Source organism: Lissotriton vulgaris, chromosome 2_1 (genome assembly GCF_964263255.1).
Source record: "Lissotriton vulgaris chromosome 2_1, aLisVul1.2, whole genome shotgun sequence".
NCBI classification, from domain to species: domain Eukaryota; kingdom Metazoa; phylum Chordata; class Amphibia; order Caudata; family Salamandridae; genus Lissotriton; species Lissotriton vulgaris.
In genome coordinates this window covers 1980264083-1980287712 of record NC_141687.1, presented here as the reverse complement: position 1 = coordinate 1980287712, position 23630 = coordinate 1980264083, and the positions used below count along the sequence as shown (strand labels likewise).

Genomic DNA, 23630 nt, shown 5'->3' with positions numbered 1-23630 from the left:
TGGAGTTATAATGTTTGTGATAAAATTGTGTATTATGTAATGTATTTGATGTTAGATATTGTATCTTGCAGGGTGGGGGATTCTTATCATGTGGGGATCGTAGGGGTGGGGGGAGGAAAACAAAAGGGGGTCAGGTAATTCGATGTTTAGAGAGGTTTTAGTTTTGTAAGGCAGATTGCAAGTTTAATAAAGTGTGATGTGCACCTTTTTCAATAAAGCGGCCTTTTACACACACAAATGGTTGTCGGTGTGCTTGCCCCCCTTCCCTCCCTCCCAATGATATTCTTGTAATGTTTTGTTACTTAACCTTGCCTGAGTTTCTCTTTCTCATGTTACTATTCCCCTGACTACCTACATGTATTAATGTACTACCTTTACTTGTTTCATCTTACATACTGTTTCTACAACGCTCTGATACCTCTTTGGGATTATGTCCACTCTTTATAAAACCTTTCAAATAATAATAAAATTATAAAAAGGCTTTTCCTTCCGAAGGGGTGGGTTCTTTCACAACTGGTGAGGTAGGCGATGACTTGAGAGAGATGAAAGATGGAATCTTCTGTAATCCGGAGGGTCCTGCGTTTTCCGACAAAGACCTCTCTCTTCTGGGACCTGCTGACTCTGAATGTGCCCTCTCTGAGCCACGCTTGTTTTGGTGTCCTGTACTGGTTCAAGTGCTCAGTAGAGTCGAGCTGTCTACTCACCACTTGTGCTGGCAGTGCTAGTGTTTACACTTGCACCCTCTGGGCAGCTGCCCTTCTTGGCAAGGTCCGGGTGCAGCAGGGTGTGTTTCCTCTTAGGCTTTTCAGCCATGGGACAGACAGTAGCCCTTCAGGAAATCCTGGGAAATCTCAGCCTTCTTCGACACGTACACCTGGCTGTAGGGGCAGTTGTTTTTGTGTAGGGATCTTGTCTTTGGAAACCTTGTGGGAAAAGGAGCATGTTCCATCAGTCTACTTACATGTGCCCCGTAAAAACATGGTGCACGCAGCCACTTTTTCAGGGTCTTAGATGTAGGGGCAGCTCTCTCCTCGGTTACAGTTTCAAAAGCAGTTGTAGTGCATACAGTACTCCTTTTTAGGTCTCGCCTAGCCAGCGCAAATGCGCTGCCCTAGGAGAGGATCTCTTGGAATGACTTCAGACTTCCAAGAGACTTCTCCGTGTGGGTCTTCCTCCTCCCACACATCCAGTTGGCTTTTGTGTGTGGCTTTCAATAATTGAAAGCACGCAAATGTCCAAAGACGGGTGCATGTCCCCCCTTTCCTCAAAACTGTCACTCCCATGGCCTAGGGGTCTCGGTGTAGTGTAGTTCCTATATTCCCAATAGGCTCTGCGCATTGGAATAATATATCCTATAGATGTGACGTAGGACTTATGTCTAATAGGTCATTATCGAATATATTAGACTTAATTGTGAGTGCCAGCTAGCTCAGAGGTCACTAGAAACTTTCTCGAATTCACAAGAAGGGATTTCGTTTCTGACAACCGCATAAACATGACAACTTTGTTTCCCCAAGATAAAACGTATCTTCAGAGACGTGGAAGCAATAGATAGATATTTTACTCAGTCATTCGTGCATGCTTCTTTTCACCAGAGGTGCAAAGAAATAGATAGACGGGCGTTTTCACTAAAAAAGTTTTTATTGAACAGTCTTCTTTCTCATGCAGAAGAAATGAACTGCTACAATCGTAATACTGGCTGCAAAGTATAATGCGTACAGCAAGAAGAGTATTATAAAATAATACTGTAAAAGCATGGTATGGTTTCTAAGCCATAAAGTACATACATTAATAAATAAAGACTAAAGTACTCACCTGGTGCTTCTAAAATACGCCTACCCCGATGTACCTAACCTAAGTCTAGTATGAGGGAAGAAGTAAGTGAGTTGTAGAATAAGTTTAGTATTCTTTTTGCCAAGAATCTATCCAAGATTTCTCTTAGGGTCTAATCAGCTTGGTTTAGAATGAAGGAGGTCTGATATCTCTCTGTCTCAGGACTCGATTTCCCAACACACCGCAAGGAGAGCTTGGAAACACTGGAGCTGGATTTCTCCGCAGGAGAAAAGACAGCGTCTCTCTCAGTGCGTCTGCTGGAGGATCAGCTTCCTTCGGCACTTTCTGTAACAGGATGCGTCTGGGCAAGTAGGTAGTCGAACTGCTCCAAACCATTGTGTGTTTGCTTGTGCAAATGTGGGCATATTTATACCTTGAAGGTGCCGAGTTTGATGTAAAGGTGAACATAATAACGTCATCAAAGAGTCTCAGTTCTTTGAAAACTCCATGAGTTCTTGGACAAGTCAGTATTCAAGCAAGGGGAAGTCCCTAGCTGCTGCAGCCGAGTTTTCCAAGAAATCGCTGTGGATTTTCAGAACTAGTGGAAGTTGCCATGCCGTATTTGGAGTGCATGAGCTATGTCTAAATATGGTTGTAATTTCTATGCCTATATAAGGATATGATGATTTGTACCTATATAAGGGCATAAATCTGGAAAATTACACTAGGGTCCTAAAATGCTATACAACATACACTCCACTTTATTATGTTCGACATTACTAAATTTCTAAGCACTAAAACATATCTAAAGCATGTGTTTACAATCCCACCCAAATATATATTAAATGCATTTGAAAATGGTTGTACACATAAAACGAGCATTTGTACAGTACGCTTTAAAAGGCAATGATTTCATTGTAAGCATATAATATGACATTGGCAATGCTAACTGAATGAATCACGAAATTACATTTATGAAATGGCTCTTAGTTACAGAAGAAAAATAGAGACCATCCCATAGCAGAATATATAAACTGTTTTGGTTTGTGAATAAGGTCAATATTGTTTCTGGGAAGAATTCTCTAAGAATAGTCCTACTTTAAGCAGATTACTTTGTGCCACAGTTCAGTTTTGGAGAAAAAAGCATTAAATTGTAGAAAAATAGAGTTCCAAAGTTAGAAAGTTTGTTTGTTAAAATGAAGGTCGAATATTAGAGTTCAGATAACGCTGTGTGCTAATTTAAAAAGTTATTCTCGGTGTCAGGAGAAAACATTAAATCGTCTAGGCTGGCAAAGAAATTGTCTACCACAGTAGATGAAAGTTGAACCACTTCATTAAGTAGATTAATTGTACACAGATGAGAAGCATCGCCGTCAGCGTCAGTCGCATTAGTAATGTTCGCAGTAGATGGTACCTGTGTGCCTGTTGGTCCACGTATCTCACTCTCAGCTGGAATTGCCGGTGAGACCTCAATGAATGCAGTCATCAGGATTGGTAGCTGTTGGGGGCAACACAATGCATGAGCCGATACCAAACCAAGCAAAGCGTCAACATCCGTTGGCGGTGCTGATGGAAGTGTTAGACAGTTATCCAACACGCATTCTTCTCCACAAAGCAGGCATCGTAGAACAGGTAAGATGCAATCTTGCCAGATTGGCCTGATGATGGGAACCACGTGGTATTCAGATCTCTCAAATGAGCCAAGCCAAGAATCTCTGTTATTCGCTCACGATACTGCATTGCCAGAAGAGCGTTCTCTATGGTAATCTGGGTATCGCTGGTGACTGGACCTGCCATAACGGAGCAGAAGAAACAAAAATAGTATCCCTGCTACGAGTCCCAAGATGAGAGGCAGGTTGCCGAACACAGAGTGCACGAAGTTTGGAAAAATGCCTAGGACTGCTTCAAAGGGTGCTAACAGTCCAGAAAAGATCGTCTTAAATACATGTACAATACCACTGGTATGAGACATGTTTAAGATACGACCTAACATTTCTGCAAAATGTATTGGGAAGTTTGTTGATAATAGGGCATGTATCTCTGCAGAGGACCTTGCAACTTGCAAATCATGCTTCTCTTTGGATGAGGTCGGGGGCACAGTATTTTGTAAAAGAATGGCTTTCATTCTGCTTAAAGTATCAATTCGTATAAAAGAGATGTCCAGAGAAGGCCATAACGGTGACTCCCCATCTGTCTTAGTTTTAGTAAACAATACTTGCATACAACAAGTGACCCTGGCTGGCACACTAACGAAATAGGCTATTCCTGGCATCATTCCACAACAGCTGTGATCATTCAACATTATGTAGCTCCCATTAAGCTGCCTAAAAATTGGATTTATCACTGCTGCTGGGGAACCCTGCAGGTGGCATGATAAGTTGTCGGAAGGACCATCGCAGGCTCCATACAAATTAATGCCCTGACATAGAAGTGTACTGCTCAGTGCGTTTTTGCAATTTTCCCACTAAGAAATACCTCCTTTTCCCCACTCCAACACTTGTGTGTGTATGGTAAATCACAGGTCGACTTTATGTACTCTTTACCCAACCTTTCATACAGGCCTGCTGGTATGTGTTTTAAGCAATACTGAAACTGGAAAATCGTCACTGGTATCGTGATGGTGCCATGTATTATCCATTCAACTGCTGGTTTATCAGAAACGGTTAATGGTAATCTCTCCAGTTTTTCTATGCTCAGCACCGTATAGTCTGCTCCCCTCTATGCCAAAGAGATTTGTTTATCCGTAAAGTTAAATACAGGAAACAATGACGCGGTGTTGATTAGATGCCAAGGCACATAGCCTGAACGAAGATTTTGTAACGTCCAGCCTAACAGCATTATAGAACGCAATTGAGAGTGTCCATGTTATAACATTAGCAAGTCCTGTTCCATTATGTCTATGACAGAGGATACAATGCTGTCCAAAGAATACATTCTGGATTACAGAGTTGTTAAACCATTGTCAACTACAGAGAGAGCTTTCTCTAAATTAATATGATCAATTTCACGTATTTATTCTGCAGTTTCCATTTGTGTGACTTTCCATGCTTCATTATAAGCATCGTAAATACCGGCGTACATGAAACATTTATGACGTGGTTTACAAGGTCCCATTAAGAATTTCAAAAATCCAAAAGATTTATCAGGACATACTTGATCAAAATTGTGGCAGCACTTCTCCTACGCTGGCCACTAGTCTTAGTGACATGAGTCCTTTTTCCATTCTCACTCATGCCCCTCTACTCTCATGGCCAGAACTCAATCCTGTAACCCTCATGGAGATTTTGTGTAAAGTAAAATCAGGCTCACCCACTGATCCTCTGCCCATTCCTATTCTTCGACTATTAGAAACACTGCAGCTCTCCATGATCTGTACAAAACCCAACCTCTATATAACTAATGCCACAGTCCCAGCTTGCTGGAAGCATGCTATGGTGACTTCCCTGCTGAAGAAGCCCAATGCCGATACTAAAGTCCTCTAAAATTTTCGCCTTATTTCGCTGCTGCCTACATTTTCTAATGTCTTGGAAAGGCATATTCATCATCACTTAGCTCAGTTCATTGCCACCAACAATCTTTTGCACTTCTCCCAGTCTGGTTTTCGCCCAGGCTTTTCGACTGAGACTACGCTTTTGGGCGTTACCGAGAATCTTCCTCTTATGTTAGATAGAGGAGACACAGCTGTACTGATCCTACTCGATCTTAGTGCAGCTTTCAACACTATTTCTCATAACATTCTCCTCAGATCCCTTGCTGCTATGGGCACTGGTGGCAAAGCCCTAAAATGGCTGACATCTTTCTTGACCAACCGGACCTTTCAGATTTTCTCACGTTCTTCGACCTCCAAAACCTATTCTTCACCTTATGGAGTACCCCAGGGCTCGATTCTCAGCCCTCTCCTTTTTAATCTATATGTCACTCCCTTGGCTTACATCGCGGACCGTGCGGGGCTTACTCTGTTCACCTACGCTGATGATTCTCAAATCATCTTTTCCCTATCTCATTCTGACCAGGCCTCTTCCTCCCTCCTTCAGTCAGGACTTAAGGAAATATCCACTTGGATGAACCTTAACATACTTAAACTGAATGGAGGGAAGACTGAGGTTGTGGTCCTCGGGCAAAAGCAAGACCTTTGGAGCTCCAAACACTGGCCATCTGAAATGGGCCCCCTTCCATCTCCATCCGAGCATGTGCGCAACCTGGGAGTGACTATAGATAAAGGGCTGACAATGCAAGCTCAGGTAAACAAAGTGGTTGCCATCTGTTTCACAATTCTGCGCTGGTTGAGGAATTTATTTTGGATGCTGCCAAAGGACACCCAGAGGTCCGTAATTAACGCCTTGGTAGCCTCTCGGTTGGACTATGGAAACATACTCTACCTGGGGACCACCAAGGCAGTCACGAGGCGCCTCCAACTGGTTCAAAATGCTGCTGCACGTTTACTCTGCGGCTGCAAGAAAACCGATCACATCTCTGGGCGCCTCCGAGATCTCCACTGGCTTAGAGTGGAGAGCCGGGTACAATTTAAAGCTTTAAGTTATATGCACAAAATTAAGACTGGAAGTGCACCCAGCTATTTGCAAACTCTTGTAAAAACCTACTCTCCTGCACGTCCTCTCCGCTCTTCTTCACAAGGATTTTTCTGCGTGCCCAAATACAGACTCTCAAGAATGGGCGGCAGGTCCTTTTCCTTTCTAGGTCCCAGACTCTGGAACTCTCTCCCTATTGAAATCAGTTCTGAGAACTGTTACAGTTGTTTCCGTAAAGCCATTAAAACCTGGCTATTTAATCAATAATTTACTGGTTCTCTGTGTCATGCGGCTCTTGTCTTTGTTAGCGCCGGGAACCCCTTTTTGGGTAGCTGTCGCGCTCTACAAGCTTAATAAATAAATAAATAAATAAAATTCTCTCAAATCAATGCCATCTTTAAGTAAAGTTAGGTGTTGTTTTATATCCGGGAGTGCAGATTTTTGTAGTCACTCAAGGCACAGTTTTCCTATACTGTAAGTTGTTATTATCCCTGGATGTTGTTGCTGGACAAATCTTGGATCTGGCCTAGTTACTGTAAACCGTTGTGTCTTGTTCAGGAATCTATCTTGACAGTTATTAGTGTCTGTGGGTCAGATCAACCATTTTTTCCAATCAGGATCAGTTCTGTTCTGTTGTAAAATGTAGTTTACGTCTACCTCCTCATCTGTTGTTCCATTACTATCAGGTGTGGGTTTAGGTAAGGACGGTTTGTTTAAATCTTTTATCTTAGCCAGGTCAAGACAAGATGTCTGTTGAACAGTTTCATTTAAGAACAATATTTGTTCAGGGATGATGCAGGCTCTTAATAAGGCTTCTAAACCTTGCACCTGCCAGTCTTTGGTGCCCCAGACAGTTTTTGTCTCAATATTGTCTTTCCAAAAGTCAAAACCTAATGTGGACAATTGAGCATCAAAGGCTGCAGAATAAATTTGCTTAGTATTAGTCAACATACTTTTCATTCCTGTCTTATTAACATTTTTAAAGTAAAATGTTTCTGGATTTGTGACATTAAAACTTGAGAAGTATGGAAATTTTTCATAAAATGTTTTTGAGCTACCTTTTGGTGGCGTTGGACAATGTTCCCATTGATTATAAGTTAAAACATTTCTAGAGTTTGCAGATTTGTGCAAATAATGATGACCAAAATGATTAAAACAATACATTTCTTCATAATTTGATGAACCTTCTAAGTATTCATGTTTTGCAAATTTTGCTGACATTTTCAAGTCTGCTTTCATGTTATTAACAGATACAAAGTCTCAATCATCAGTAAATGTGCTGGGTGAAACAATGCCACTCAAAGAAACCTTAAATTAGTGTAGAATCTTCAACAGTTTCTCTATCGGACCATAAATGTCATAATCAGTTCTGACCCATGCTATACCACCAGATAGAGGAATGGCTGTGATGTTCACTGATGACAGGTCTCTTTGTTCACGGTGAGATGATTTGTGTGGCTTCAGGAGCAAGTTGATGTTCTTACTTGCTGTGCCCATTTTACTATATTTTCCGTCTATCAGCTTTCCCAAACTTAAAACAAGAATGAACCAAAGTAGGAGAAAAAGTACACCTAACACAATCCAAAATTCAACCCATGGTGAAACCAGATATGTATTTGCAAGTTGGTGAAAAAGTTCAATTACTTGTTCCTTGAAGGTTTTATTTGCTGGCGTTGTTTCAGGCTCACTGGGATCCTCAGAAAACATATCAAAGTTGATGAAATAGCCAGAGGCAGTCCTGTCAATTGTTGGTATTGCATCCGGATTATTTGAAATTGCTGGAGCTGCTTGTTCCTTTGACATATTGGTATAGTCAGATGCTACATCATTGTAGACAGGAGTGTCTCGACAAAATGTTATTTAGGTTTCAAGAGGCACAGGTTCCATGGCTTTGTTGCATAGTCCTTCTTTTCTAACTGCAGATTCTTCAAATGTGATGAATCTTTCAGTTTGAACCTCTTGGATAGTAGCAAGATTTGGTTGTCTGCTACATCTTTGTAGTCCACTGGGCCTACTACTTATTATCAGCCATATGGTGTGGTTTTACCAGGTCAATTGATACAGACCGGTTCTCCTTTATTCCTGCAAGGGGCGGCAGTAACACTGTTCTTGATTCGTGGACTGCTAGTACAGGTACTGGTTTTCTGTAAGAAGGCCCAAATTCCTTCTTATCCGCTATTTTCTCTCTGACCAGATCCCCAATCTTTGGAATCCAGACAGGTCTTGTTGGGACAGGTGGTTTTTCTTCAGTGGTCTTAGGCTGCTGTAATGTGTTGCTTAGACTTCTTTGTGTTTCATTTAAGTCCTGCAAAACAGCCTCTTTGATATCAAAGGGTTTTTGTTCTACCACTGAAGTATGATGATTGAGGTCCTAGACCATCATTCTAGTACCAAAAAGTATTTCATATGGAGTGATTCCACCCAGAGAATTTCTTGCCAAGTCATTAAGGCTACGTTGGACACATATTAGATGTTTGACCAACCCGTCACCCGAACCTAATAACCTGGCTGTTATAGATTACTTTATGTCACAGTTTTTTCTTTCCACTACAGAATTTCCCTCAGGATGGAATGGACTCGAAAACCGAAATGCAATGCCCAGACTGGCCATGGCCTACTTGTAAGCTCTAGAGCTAAACGCAGGACCCTGGTCAGAATGTAGCCTGCCGATAAAGACTCGCAAATCTTCTATAACAGTTCGGGCGTCAGCCGAGCGCTGAGGCCACATCCAAATGAATCTTGTCCTAATAGTTGTGGGACCACATTCATCCATGGTGACGTCTGCGTGTAGAAAGTCTAATGCTGTCTAACAATGGTGTCTTTACTGGGCTGGTTATACTGTAGTCAGGTATCTGGCGGCGCTCCAAGCTGTGATTTCTGTAGCAGACATCACAATTAATATCAAATTCGTAAATGTGGGCGCTCATCCCTGGCCACCATTATATCTATTTTAATTCTAGTAGAGACTTTGAGATCCCTTGATGTATCAGACCCTCTCCCATATGTGCTTCTTGAATCAAAGCACCTCTCCGATTCCTGTTTGGAATTACCCTATCCCCCACTCCAGGGATTCGAGCAAAAAGAACAGAGTTGGCATCAATTATGTATGTATATTTGAGTGGATAGTTTAGAGGTAACGCAGCTCCGCTGCCTTTGCTTGTGGCATTGACAGCTAGCATTGTTTCACCGTCTATTTTTGTTTTTGAACGAGTGATTGCAGCTACGGAAGCCGTTCGCACAGCTGCCTTCGGGGCTTTATCAGCCAATGAATTCCCTTCAACGTGAACGCCATCATGCTGATGACTCAGTGTATGGATCACGTGAGTCTTTTGTAGTTCTTTCTGTAATTGAACTACTTGTTCCCAAAGCAATTTATGCTTGATTGTGCCACCTTTTGCGTCTTTGAAACCGTTTTGAACCCAGTTCTGCAAGTATTCGTTGTAAGACTGGACGCAGTAGTACGAATCACATACTATGAGTGTGGGGAATTCACGATCGATATTTTCAAGTGACATCTTGAAAGCCTGTAGTTCAGCTCGCTGAGCTGTTCAGTCTCCTAGTGATTGAGTTTTTGTGACCGTAGGTCTGAATTTACCATCGCGCCAGCGACCTTTAACAATCGCACACGCTGCACTATAAGCTTGTTTACCCCCAATTGAAGGCTGTGCTGATCCGTCTGTATAAATTATACATCCGTAATGTTCTAGAGGAAGAATCTCAGTGGGCAGAGGACATTCTTGTTCGTATTGGAGAAATTCTTGAGTTTTCAATTAGGGGTCAAAAACGTATTCAACGTCTGTTGCAGCAAGATAGTTAACCCATTGTATCCATCTTGGATGTAAAGCTTTTGCATTCGGAAGGCTCGCTTTTGTCACTGCCTCTAAGGCAGGTACAGGAATAACTACTTTTATGCGTTTACACTGTGCGAGAGCTCTCTCTTTTATTACCGCAGTTTGAACCGCTGTCAGAATTTTCTCTGTAGAAGTGAATTTCATTTCAGCTTGTGTGTACAAGTGTGATTTGTAAGCTATTGGTACCTTTTCACCTTCAATAAAGGTTAGGTATGTGAATCCGCATCTCCCTGGAATGATTCGGATTGCAAGGTTTCGTTCGTTTACGCGTGTCTGTGAATGTGTTGTTGCTAACATGTCTGTTTGCACTGAACACAAAATTTCTGTGTGTTTTTTAGTCCAATTAGTGTGTTTGAAATCAGATTTGATTGATTCATAGAGAGGTTTAACCCTTTCTGCGTAGTTTAGAATGTAAGTTCTTCCGAAATTCAGGAATCCTAGAATTGACTGCAAGTTTTTCAGCGTTTTTGGAGGTTGGAGCAGCGCACATTTCTCTAAAAAGTTTGCTGCCAGGCTTTTGCCTTCACTTGAAAGTTAGTATCCTAAGAATAGGACGTTGAGGTGGGCAATTCTTGATTTTTTTAAATGTAATTTGTACCCTTCAGAGGCGAAGCCAAGTATTATGGTGTTTATCCTGTTCAAGTGCCTGTCCAAGACATTGTCTGTAAGATAGATGTCATCGACATAAGATAATGCCTCATCATCATACGTTTGCAGTAACACTTTTACACTGGCTGGAAATAACCCTGAACTATTCTTGAATCCCTGGGCGAGATGACAGAAGTGACGCTGTGTCCCCATGATTGAGAAAGCGGTCAAGTACCTGCTTTCAGGTGCAATGTTTTGACAGAAGAAACCGTTAAAAATATCTAATGTGGTTTTATATTTTTTGAGCACAATGTTATTCATCAGTGCTGCACTGTGTGCATTTTGTACTGCAAAGGTTTTGCAACAAGAGATTTAATGTCTGTAATCCAAAACTAGATGATATGTATTGTCTGGTTTGGAGACAGGAAACAAAGGATTATTCATGGACGAGGTGCATGTTTCAATCACCCCTTGGTATTCAAGTTGATCTAGGATCTCCCTGACCTGTTTAGGGCTCGTCCTTTCCTATTCCGCAGGAATAGGAAACGAGCCCTAATGCACTCAAACCATTTCTTAAGGCCAAGGGCCCTCAGAGGATTTTGGGAAGTGCACGCCGCCTCGTGCACGAGCTTGCCTGAGCCTTCTGCCTATCAGCCTGCCAGTTCTCCTCCCCTAATTATTCATTTCACTTGTGACTCCCCACATCAAAGCCTCAGCCTCCCTCCCTTGCCATTTGCTTCCTAACCAGCCTGCCTCGCATAATTGCATCAGACCCGACACTTCAAAGGAATGCGCCCGAGAGCCACTTTCACGGCAGTGCATTTCTCTTCCCCCCTCCCCACAGCAATGCCAGGAGCTTGTTCTTCACTTTTTCTTGTTTGTGAAATCTTGCGTTGTTCATAAATACATAAACATCATGCTTTAGACGTCTTCTTTTGTCCTCAACACTAACACATAAGTTACCCTGGTGCCTCGCCACATGTCCAATTGCTCTTTTTCTGGTAACACCACGCGCACAATAATTGAGTTAGGCTGGCGCCCATTGCTACAAAAGAAGTGCTTCTAAGGAAGGCCTTCTCCTCTGCATCCGTAATGGCATTTTGTATATAAAGTTGCCTTTAACCTTTCTGTTCTATATGTTGTTAGGAGCATTTAGTGCTAAATTGCAAGCACAGCATGCGTGTGGTCTTAAAAAACACATGTGCATAATGTGCACGCTGTTAATTTGCCGTTATCACAGCATATTAAAAAACACGTGCGTAATGTGCACGCAGTTCATTTGCCGTACCAGTGCATTATAAAACTATTTACAAAAATGCAGTACTGCTTATTTGCATAACCAATATGACGCAATGATATACTAATCCAGTCCTGACGCCCAGCCACATTTCAAATTAAATGCACAATTTTCAGATGTACATTTTCGATGCTTAAAATTGCATTAGCTAAAGTTGCGATCTAGCTTACGGTTCTCATTGTTAATAGCATTTTGCCCTTAAAGTTACCTCACCCTTCAGCTTTAGCTGTTTTAAAATACATCAAGGCAGTCAATGTTGTGCGTCCAGCTAGCGCCATATAGGTGATTTGTTTCTCTTTCTTAGCGCCTCAAAACATAGCACTTAAATTGCTATGGCCCGACACATTTCTAATATTTGCCCTTCTTGATAACAACTCATGCAGAATGCTTATGTTAGCCTGACGCCCATTGCTACACAAAAACTGCTTCTGTGCCAGGCCTTGTGCTTTGGCGTACATTCGTTATTAAGCATTTTTACAAATTTTGGTTGAAAATATATGGACGCAGACAATGTTGCACATCAATCTGTGAACGCGCACTTTTTCAGCTGTACATTTTCGATGATTAAAATTGCATTAGATAAAGTATGTAAGCTAGCTGCCGTATTTGCACTTTTCGGCTTTAACAGGTTTAAAAAGATATCCACATTGCTGGAAGGGTGGTCTCTAAAATTCCTCTCCTGGTGGGGTAGAGCGGAGACGCTCAAAATGATGTCTACTCCGTTGGTTAACTATCTGGCCAGCATGCTCCCTATGACGTTCTCGAACAACTTTGTTGCTAAGGTAGATCAAATGTTTGGTAGTTTCCTGTGGCGGGGTAAGAAAGCCAGGGTATCACTAAAGAAGCTGCAATTGGCAAAAGATAAAGGCGGCCTGGGTCTCCCCTCGTTCAGGAACTATCAAACAGCCTTTCTTTGTAAACAAGGAACACAGTGGTTGATAAAATCCCCAGTCTATACACCAATATGGGTTAATATTGAGGAGTCACTAGTGGATCATGCTCCTCTTGACCCTTCTTACTATGGACCTGTCACATTTACCACACTCCAAATATATAATGCTAAATACTAGACGGGCTCTACTCTAGGTATGGGCGGAAAATCCGTTCCGCTCGCGGATTTTGCGGATTTTCGGGAAATCCGCAATCCGCGAGATTCGCGAATCTCCCGCAAAATCCGCAAATCCGCGAGCAGCGGATTTTGCTCGCACTGCTCGCACTGTTCGCGTGAGTTCGCGGCTTCCCAGTACAATTTCGCGCCCCGCGAATAAGTGCTAAATTGCAGAAATACGATCTTAGCAAAACTGAAACTACTTGCCAGGTTCAAAAGTTCAGGCTCATCATTAGTAGCCATTTCCTGTAGTGCTTCCTGAGGGGCCCCTCCAGAGTTCAGTTGCCAGTTGCAACTATTATGTGACCCTGCTCTGAACCTCAGAATAGTTACACATATGCCACAAAGGTCCTGAATTACAGCTAAGGGAGACAAGCAGGAGCCAGGCTGGAAGTTAAAATCCATTAATCAGCCCCTAATTCATTATTGTCAGTTGGGGCAGGGCAGGTGTTGTAACTAATTTTGCAACAATGAAAGCACTTAGCAAGTGCAAAAGATCACTAATCAGGGCGCACTAAGGAAGCAGGTGCCAGCTAAAAAAATATTCTGTGACACATTAATCAGCCCCAAATTAATTCAGGTCACTTGAGGCAGGGAAGGTGTGCTTTGCTTTGCCGAAAATAATGTACACTGGACAACCAGAGGGTGTGGTGATGAAACAGAGGGTGGCATGGGTGGGCCAGAGGGTGGCATGAGTAGTCAGAGAGTGGCAGTGGTGACAGAGAGTGGCAGTGATGAAGAAGAGTGTCCCAAACAGGCTGGACACGTAGAAACAACAAGTTCGCAAAACTTGCGACCCGACAGGTAAGTTCGCAAATTGCGAAATTGTAAAAACCCTCGCGAACTGGCAGAAACACGGGCGAACACACAAAAAAAAAATCCGCAAATTCGCGGGAATTCGCGGATTTTGCGGATTGCGAATTCGCAAATCCGCAAAATTCGCGAACGCGAGATCCGCAAAATTCGCCCATGCTTACTCTACTCAGACTTGACCAAACACATAAAACTAAGTTGACATTCCCTAAATCATCCCTTATGTCCCTGTGGAGAAATCCCCATCTCAAGCATAATGGCAATAAACTCTTCTGGGAATCCTGGTCCAAGAAGGGCATTAACTTGGCAAAGGATCTATACGACGATAAAGATCCTCTCCCGTTCTCGACCTTGCAACAGAAGTATGATCTTACTCCGATGGATTTTTATGACTTCTTGAAAATCAAAGCGATACTAACTGCTCGTAATTTCTCTCCCTATACACCATGGTTAATAATTCATCTCTCACGTCTTATGTATGCGGGCCACTTCGTTTCTAGGGTGTATAAACTATTATTGCCCTTGCCCAAGAAAAATCACAGAAAGGTGGAATCGAAATGGGAAGCTGAGCCGAATCTAACAGGCATAGCTTTCGACTGGGACGTGATTCACAAGATGGCCCTTACCCATAAAGTATCACCCATTCTATTCCAAACAAAATACATGCTAATTAACAGAGCATTTTGGACTCCAGATAAGCTTTTCAAATGTAAATTAAGGGATTCACCTACATGTTGGAACTGCCAGTCAGGTTCTGGTGATCTTGCACACATGCTATTCAACTGTCCTTCTCTAAGAGTATACTGGGGGTTCATATTTGATTGCATTTACCACGTATTCAAGATAAGGCCTGTACAGGACTTTGTATATGTAATCTTAGGGGCGCTTGACCCACAACTATCGAATGATCAAGATCGTCAGCTTTTGGATTTAATGCTAACATTGGCATGTAAAGTGGTTCTATGCAAATGGAAAAGTGCAAGTGAGGTAAACTTCAAAATCTGGCAGGAGTGGTTATCATTTCTGAGAGGTGCTAATAATCCGGCACTACAAGCATCTACTTGGAGTCCGTCTAATAGAAAGCTTTGGAAATCACTAGACGCATCCTCTTTTCACTATGAGCCACCCTGATGTATTATATGGTGGTCTGGATACATTGGCCTGTGACATTTGAGAGTACGTTTGTTGACATCCACTAGAGCCTAAATCTCTACCTCCACACACTGAGTGTTATATATATATATCTGTATATCGATGATGCAAGCAAGAGTTAATTTACTTTATGTCTTTGCTTTTTGCTTTTTGTAATTGTTCGGCAATAACTGAATCGAATCATTTCGGTAACGGAAGAATTACTGTATTGTCTTTACTTTTGGTTTTCTACTTCAATAAAAACGACTTGAATTAAAAAAAAAATATATATATATTGACTAAATTTACGATCTAGCTATGTATGCAGCTTTGCTAGCGCGTTTGCAGTCTTTAGCTTTAGTTATTTGAAATACATCAAGGCAGACAATGTGGCGCGTACAACTAGCGCCATATTGGTCATTTATTTCCTTCCTGCTAGCACCTCAACACTAAGAGTTAAGTTACCCTGGCGCCTCGCCACATGTCCCATTTGTTCCTATCCTTGTAACACCTAGCGCACGATAATTGAGTTAGGCTGGCTTCCATTTCTACAAAAGAAGTGCTTCTATAGAACTTCTTCTTCTCTGCATCAGTAATGGCATTTTGCATATAAAGTTGCCTTTAAACCTTCTGCTTTATATGTTGTTAAAAGCATTTTGTGCTAAATTACTAGCGCAGCATGCATGTGATATTAAAAAGCACATGTGCGTAATATACACGCAGTTCGTTTGCCGTTATTTGTGCATTATCAACCATAAAATTAATGCTGTAATGCTTATTAGTATGCCCATTGGGGTGCCGCTCGAGTCTGAAAGCCTGTCCAGTGTCAAGTCACGCTCGCTACAGGAGTAGCTGGGAGCCAACGCGCTAGTGGGGCAATTCATCACCTGAACCCGGCCGCAGTGGAGGTGAGAGGCGCGGCGAGCGGGACTGCGAGGACCAGCATTCCTACATCACCGCCAGCTGGTTCCTCTTCCCGCCGTGCCGCGCCCCCTCCCAGTGCCACGCCCCCCTGCCTGGGAAACGCTCATTACCTCTCGCGGCCCCCGCTCCGCGGGTTCCGCTCGAGTCTGAAAGCCTGTCCAGTGTCAAGTCACGCTCGCTACTGGAGTAGCTGGGAGCCAACGCGCTAGTGGGGCAATTCATCACCTGAACCCGGCCGCAGTGGAGGTGAGAGGCGCGGCGAGCGGGACTGCGAGGACCAGCATTCCTACATCACCGCCAGCTGGTTCCTCTTCCCGCCGCGCCGCGCCCCCTCCCAGTGCCACGCCCCCCTGCCTGGGAAACGCTCATTACCTCTCGCGGCCCTCGCTCCGCGGGTGCCGCTCGAGTCTGAAAGCCTGTCCAGTGTCAAGTCACGCTCGCTACAGGAGTAGCTGGGAGCCAACGCGCTAGTGGGGCAATTCATCACCTGAACCCGGCCGCAGTGGAGGTGAGAGGTGCGGCGAGCGGGACTGCGAGGACCAGCATTCCTACATCACCGCCAGCTGGTTCCTCTTCCCGCCGCGCCGCGCCCCCTCCCAGTGCCACGCCCCCCTGCCTGGGAAACGCTCATTACCTCTCGCGGCCCCCGCTCCGCGGGAGCCGCTCGAGTCTGAAAGCCTGTCCAGTGTCAAGTCACGCTCGCTACAGGAGTAGCTGGGAGCCAATGCGCTAGTGGGGCAATTCATCACCTGAACCCGGCCGCAGTGGAGGTGAGAGGCGCGGCGAGCGGGACTGCGAGGACCAGCATTCCTACATCACCGCCAGCTGGTTCCTCTTCCCGCCGTGCCGCGCCCCCTCCCAGTGCCACGCCCCCCAGCTATACTTAAGAGCAGTTGAGTACGCGCATCGCGGGACGCGCGCGGGGCGATCCCCGGGGCGAAGACCGGGCAAAGAGCGGGCCGTTCTAGGCCGTTAGAGGCCGGCAGAGACCGGACCGGGCCACCCCTCTGACGCTCCCTGCCCCGTAGCCCTTCTCTACATACTCCATAATGGCGACTAGAACTTCACGGAGTAAGTCCGCCCAACAAGGTCTAAGCACTCTGGAAAAATTCTTCCCAAAGGCGAGTAATCAAGCTAGCAAATGTCAGTCAGTTACAGAAGCGCTCCTCGAGATGGGTCCGGAAAGCGTGTTTCTGGACCAGGGGGATACTTTTTCTACAGATGCTAGCACACCCATCCCACTGGATGCCACCCATATGTCACTAATGGACAGTATTGATCAGACCATTGAGTCGGTCCTTCAGCAGTTAAGAACTCCCTTAACGCAGAGGGATAGGAACTCCTCACGGGTATCTGGGACCTCTGACCCTCCTGCCATTCCGGAAATTATGGGAATAGACTTGCAAGAAGCAGGCCAGGCCGCCCTGCTTACAGAACCTGCAGGCAGTGGAGTGGAACAGCCTCCAAAAAGGAAAAGGTCCAGGAAACTAAAGAAGGCAAAGAGGGCCAAAGTTGATACAATAGAGCCAAATCAGGTTGATAGTACAGACTTTTCCGCCTCCCCTGATCTCATTTTGTCAGGGTCTAGGTCGGATCACATGGGCTCTCCAGCTCCCGCTGCCCTACCTTTGCACTCGGGCCCTTTTATTTTTGGCGGGGAAACTTCTAATAGCACTGACACAATAATCAATTCACTCACAGATATCATGAAGAATTTGCTAATCCCCATCTCAGCTAAATTGGACGCCATAGAGACTAGACTGAAGGCCTTGGAAAACAGTCACGTAAGGAAAAGTCCTGGGTCAGCCACAAATGCGATAAATGCTCCTCCAGCCCCTCGGGCTCCATCTGGGAACAGACCGTTGTCCTCTGCACCGTCCCAGGGCTCCAATACGGTACTGCTGAGTACAGACGGTGCGCCTGTTCCCCAGACGCACCCTTTGCCACCTTCAGCACCTAGGCCTCCTGTCCCGGCCCCAAGGAGATCTAAGCAACTTCCTGCACCACAACCAGGGGGAGTAGTGAATTCTACCAATGGCCCCACTGATGGTATCACTCCCCCTTCTGACAGGCGCAGGGTGGTCAATCTGCCCCCAGAAGCAGTCCCATATACGGCAATCATGGTGGGAGTACCTGAGCTAACTGGTGATATGAGGGAGCCTCAAGACTCTTTACGCAACAAGGTGATAAGCTGGCTTAGTATTAATAGGCCGCTGCCCCCTAACCGGAAAGGCGAGGTCCTGATGGTTAGGAGGATCCCATGGATTGGTCTTACTCCAAAGAATAGGGCAGGGGATTGTATTATTATAAGTTTCAAAAGCCCCCACGTTGCCAACTACATCTGCAACTGGCTTGTAAGGCCTGACAAGTCCAATATTGAATTAGTACCCCTTTCATACTTCTACCCAAATGTTAGCAATACAGAGGTAGGGGGGGAGAAGGGGTGAACCAGAGTAGGCTTTGCTGTAGATGGCTCGCGTTATAGACCAAGGCATTACTTACCACCTGCCCAGGCAAATTTCATACATCATAATAGATTTTCCTGTCTAGATCAGGTCGACTGACCACAATCCGGGGAGACTTCTTTCAGCCCTGGGAAGATGGTCGATGAGGTGCAAAGTCGGGTGGGAGTGAGTACAGCCCCTGTAACTGAACATGGCCCGCAAGATACCGTTAAAGATCGATCACTTATCACGGGTGATAGTCTGGGTCAACAGGGGCCTCCACCTAACATCGGGACTGACCATATCCTGCAACCCGGGGTGGCGGAGTTGGCTGGTCCATCCGCCATCGCGGATTGCATTACTGCTTTGCCAGGCACTCACCCACCCACAGTCATTGCGCAACCTCCTATTGTAGGTCAAGGCTCTCTACCACCAGATCAGGGCTTGAGAATTGTCTCATGGAATGTGGCAGGAATTGCAAATAAGGAAGGCACACCGGAGTGGGATCATCTAGTAGGTAGCAGCGACATCCTCCTTTTTCAGGAAACATGGGCGAGGGACACCCAAACTAGGAGAGGGTTTGAAATATTCGAAATCCCTGCCAAATGGAGTGGGAGGGGGAGGCCGTCAGGTGGCTTGGCAATCTGGATTGCGAGTCACACTGGGTGCCAGGCGGAACAGGTGCTTACGTTCTCGCAGGACATCCAGTGTGTTCGGCTCACATGGCCTGGTAAACCATCATGGGCTATTGTGAATGTCTACTCGCGACCAGTTGCCGCGACAAATGAATCACCGACCCTAAACGATATGTCCTCCTTCCTGGGTCAACTCCCGGGAGATTTCAAGGTGGTGCTTGGAGGAGACTTCAACTGCCACTTTGAACCTCTGGAAGGCCTACTGGAGGGTGCCCTCACGGCCGAGGATGACTACTGGGGGGTCCCACCCTCGTCTTCCCCTCATCCCAAAGCCTGGTCCCCCCTAGCAATACAACTTATGTCCCTTACCCTGAACTACGCACTGAGGGCTTGTAATGGCCGTACCCCTTCCGATACCCCCTCAGTGTGTACTTTCAATAGAAGGGGCCATGAGTCGAGGCTAGATTATATCATGTTAGATATTACACTTTGGCCCAAAGTCCTCGACTTTAGGGTAATAAACAGGTCAGATAGTGACCATAATGCCCTTTGCTTAAACATCCAGTGGCCCCCGCATCTAGCGGGCACATCGGTAGAAAATGGAGGGGGAGACACGGGGGAATTGCTCCTTACAACTAACAGGCGCCGGGTTAAGTGGGGAAAGCTTGTGAGCTCAGAAGAGGCTATCAATAAGCTATACGAGTTGGCACTCCCAAGGTTTATGGAGGTGGACGTACTTCTAAATGTACCAAGAACCTCAGAATATAATGAGAAACTGGGTGACATACACCAGGATCTTGTGAGGGATTTGGCTGAGGTATTTCACCCGGTGGTGCCAATCCGAAAGAAAAAGACCCATGTTCCCACCTGGTATACCTCCTCTTGTAGGGCAGCAAAATCTGAGCTTATCGCTGCAATAAAAGAGGGGTCAAATAAGGCCAAGGTACGTGACCTTAGGAAACATTATAAATCAGTGATGGCGACTGCTAGGACCGAGTGGGACTGGAACCACTGGCAAGATCTTCATGATGCCCTAAAAGTTAGGGACTCCCGCAAATTCTGGGCCCTTGTTAATAATGGGATAGGGGAACTTAAAAAAGCAGTTGAACCCAACATTGCCCCCGAGGTTTGGGAGGCCCACTTTGGGGCACTTTATCAAGATACTAACTCCTGCCCTGATATAGCCCTGTTAGCGCCCTTTGGCGCACAGGACCATGACATGGAACTATCCCTGGGGGAAGTGGAGACCGCCCTGAAGCATTTATCATTGGGGAAGGCGCCAGGTCTGGATAGGCTACCCGGGGATCTGTTCAGGCATCATCCGGACATCTGGGGTCCATACCTTCTCATTCTCTTCAATGCCATTCTAGGAGGTATGTCAATCCCCGGGTCGTGGCTGGGGGCAGAGATTGTTCCGATCCACAAGAAGGGATCCACTCTGCTCCCCGCCAACTACAGGCCTAATAGCCTAATAGATGTACCCCAAAAGCTTTTTGCGCGCCTTATCCCTAACCACCTCCTGGACTGGGTGGAGGACAATGACATCATGAGCCCCCTCCAGGCTGGCTTCAGAAAGAACACGCCGACCATGGACCAGATCTTCCGCCTTCTTCTTCTATATTGGAAGACGGTAACATTAGAGGGAGGAAGACTGTACATGGTCTTCGTGGATCTGAGGTCAGCCTTTGACCTAGTCCCTAGAGGGAAATTATGGGAGGTTCTGCAGAAGCTAGGAGTACCCCCCCACCTCCTTTGTATTATCATCAGGTTGCATGAGAACAACTATGCACAAGTGAGGTGTGGGAGGGATGGTAAGCTCTCGGGCAAATTCCCGGTCCGTCGAGGAGTCAGACAGGGCTGTGTCTTGGCGCCGACCCTGTTCTGTCTTTTCATTAACAGTGTCATTCAACACCTTGACACTGTTAAGGACAATGATGCCCCGCTTTTGGCAGGCAGGAGGGTCCCGACAATTATGTTTGCTGACGATACCCTCCTGCTTTCCAAATTTCCCATGGGGATCCAGAGGATTGTGAATGGTTTTGGCCTTTTCTGTCGTCAACATGGGCTGGAGGTGAACACGGAAAAAACTAAGTTCATGATCTTCAACCCCCCTACCAAAACCAGACCCAATCCTAAACTGGGGGAAGTTAGTCTTGAGAGGGTCTCGACCTTTATATATTTGGGGGTAACACTACAAGAAAACTTAGCTTGGGACTGCCAGATAGCGAGATCCAGGCTGAAACTATCCCAGCTATCGGGCGCACTCCTGAAGGTGGCAAATAAGTCCACCTTTAAGCCTGTAAGCCCGGCCCTGGAAACATATAGATCCCAAGCGAAGGCAGCAGCCATGTATGGTAGTGAGTTGTGGGGACACAAAGCAGGGAAGGTACTGGCAGTTGTGGAAAATAGTTTTTTGAGACGCTTACTTGCTCTCCCGCAAGGTACGCCACTCCTCCCCTTAAGACTAGACTTGGGTTTTCACTCCATTGCTGAAGATCTCCTGTTGAAACCCGTGAAGTTTTGGCACCGGATATGGACCACCGAGGAACTGTATCATTACAAAAAGAAGCATACCCTATGCACACACTTGAAAGGTATAAGATGGGCACAGTATGTCCAATTACAATTTGTTTAACACAGTGCAGAGAAACAACATTCATATGTAAGTTAATGTAAATAAATAAACAAGTGTTTGTCAAGAAATCTTGGTCTCCTTGTTTTAATCAGTCACAGCTTGTGAACAACCAGCCGACACGTGTTTCATCGCATCTTGCGAATCTTCAGGGCTGGAAATAATACAGAAAAACAAGGGGCTGTACTTGGGGATATGTACATTTGTATGATGACCTTAGACACCACTTAAGGTCAGCAGTTGAGACAAGCATTCATAGGATAATCTCATGCGTCAATCTCTGCCCTTGAGATGGTGATAGGAAAACATCCTTTTAGTGTGCGTAGGTGCTCTCAAATAGTTCGTTGATTACATGCACTTGGGTGAGCGGTAGTGCACTTAAGCACCCTGATTGACTTTGTGTGTATTCTGTGCCTATATTTCAAAATTGTGAGTGGTGAAGTGCTTGACTTAGTTCTATACGGGTGTGAGAATTCATGCGTGCAATATGTAATATAGCATTGGAAAAGTTTTGACACATACCTCCAATGGTTGTGTGTGGACCAAGTGGTCTGAAACGATTGTTTGGAGTGAGTAGAATTTGGAAAAACAGGAGAAGGGAAAGGTAATGGGGAAGAAGAGGGAAGAAAAGAAGAAAAGTCGGAAAGTTAGATGCACGAAACTTACATGTATTTGATATTAAACACGTGACTAATCTAGACGTAAGGTCTGATCTAGTCACTCACATTAAAGAAGATTAGTGGCCTTATAATATCCGTAACAAGAAATTATATAGAAACCGGTAGGCTCACCGCTCTTCCGGTGATACTTCCGACCCGGAAGGGCCCAAGACCATCCAATATCACAATCAAAGTAAATTAAACTGGCTGAAAAAAAGTTATAAAGAAAAAAATATATTCGAGTATGTGTAAATTAAGTAAGTGGAGTTCATCAAGGTCCTTGTTATAGACCGAAAAATAATCCATAGATTCATGCTCCTGTAGTAGAGACTATACTTTCAAAAAAATGATTATATGCTAGACAAACGTTGCAACTACTAATTTAAGCTGAATAGAGATTTCTTTAAGTAGAATTGTATAGGTTGCTGGTAAAGTAGAAAAGAACATGTGTCTGATTCATTATATAACGTTCTTTTTCAGAAGCTCGAACATTTATGCATAAAAGAACCTCTATCTGAGCAGAATACGAGTAGTCCAAACAGGTTTTACTCCAATTTTTAAATTCTCGCTTTACCTTGCAAGCGTAGTGCGCTTTGTATATGTTGCCCGGGAGAAGGTAAAGGTTTGGGATCACTCTGTTATCTGTAAAGCGATAAACGTGGGTGATGTTTAGGATGATTTTTCGAGGCGCTGGCATAAAGCATGTTTCATCTTAAAAATAAGGACATAGATTGAGGCAGCTTACCAATGATTTAGTCTATGTCGTGTTGATTAACGGAAGCTCAAAGGACTCGTCCGGACTGGATGTCTGTAAGACAAACATTCCGAAAGGGTGTTACTGAGGCTCCGAGACAAACGCTCGAGAAAAAGTTTACTCCAAAAGAGAGTTGTTCATTAACGTTACCTTTAGACGGCTTGTCTCTTTCGTTTTCTCCCGGGTCTCCGTGTTCCGAGTGCGGACACGTGACCCGGAAGTTCCTGGTGTTTTTGTAGCATCCGGCCTCCTGGGTGACGCAATCATCGTCATAGCGAGACAGATTAAAGAGACAGTACAAGTGAAAGGAGATCAGGACAGGGGTGTGCGTCCATCATAGTTGTTGAACGATTAACCGATCGGACTAGGCAGACTCATAATACCTAGCAGGGACTGCGTGTCTAACATACATACCTCTAGTTTATATCCAGGTGGAATGTGTCCATGCTGGTGGGGTATAGCATTAATCTTTGTGATATTGTCGACACATAG

The 23630-nt window shown here is 44.8% G+C and overlaps 1 pseudogene; it reads right to left on the bottom strand.

Annotated features, from left to right (window-relative positions):
• Positions 1–469: 469 nt before the first annotated feature.
• Positions 470–23411, bottom strand: LOC147733599 (uncharacterized; annotated as a pseudogene).
• Positions 23412–23630: the final 219 nt, after the last annotated feature.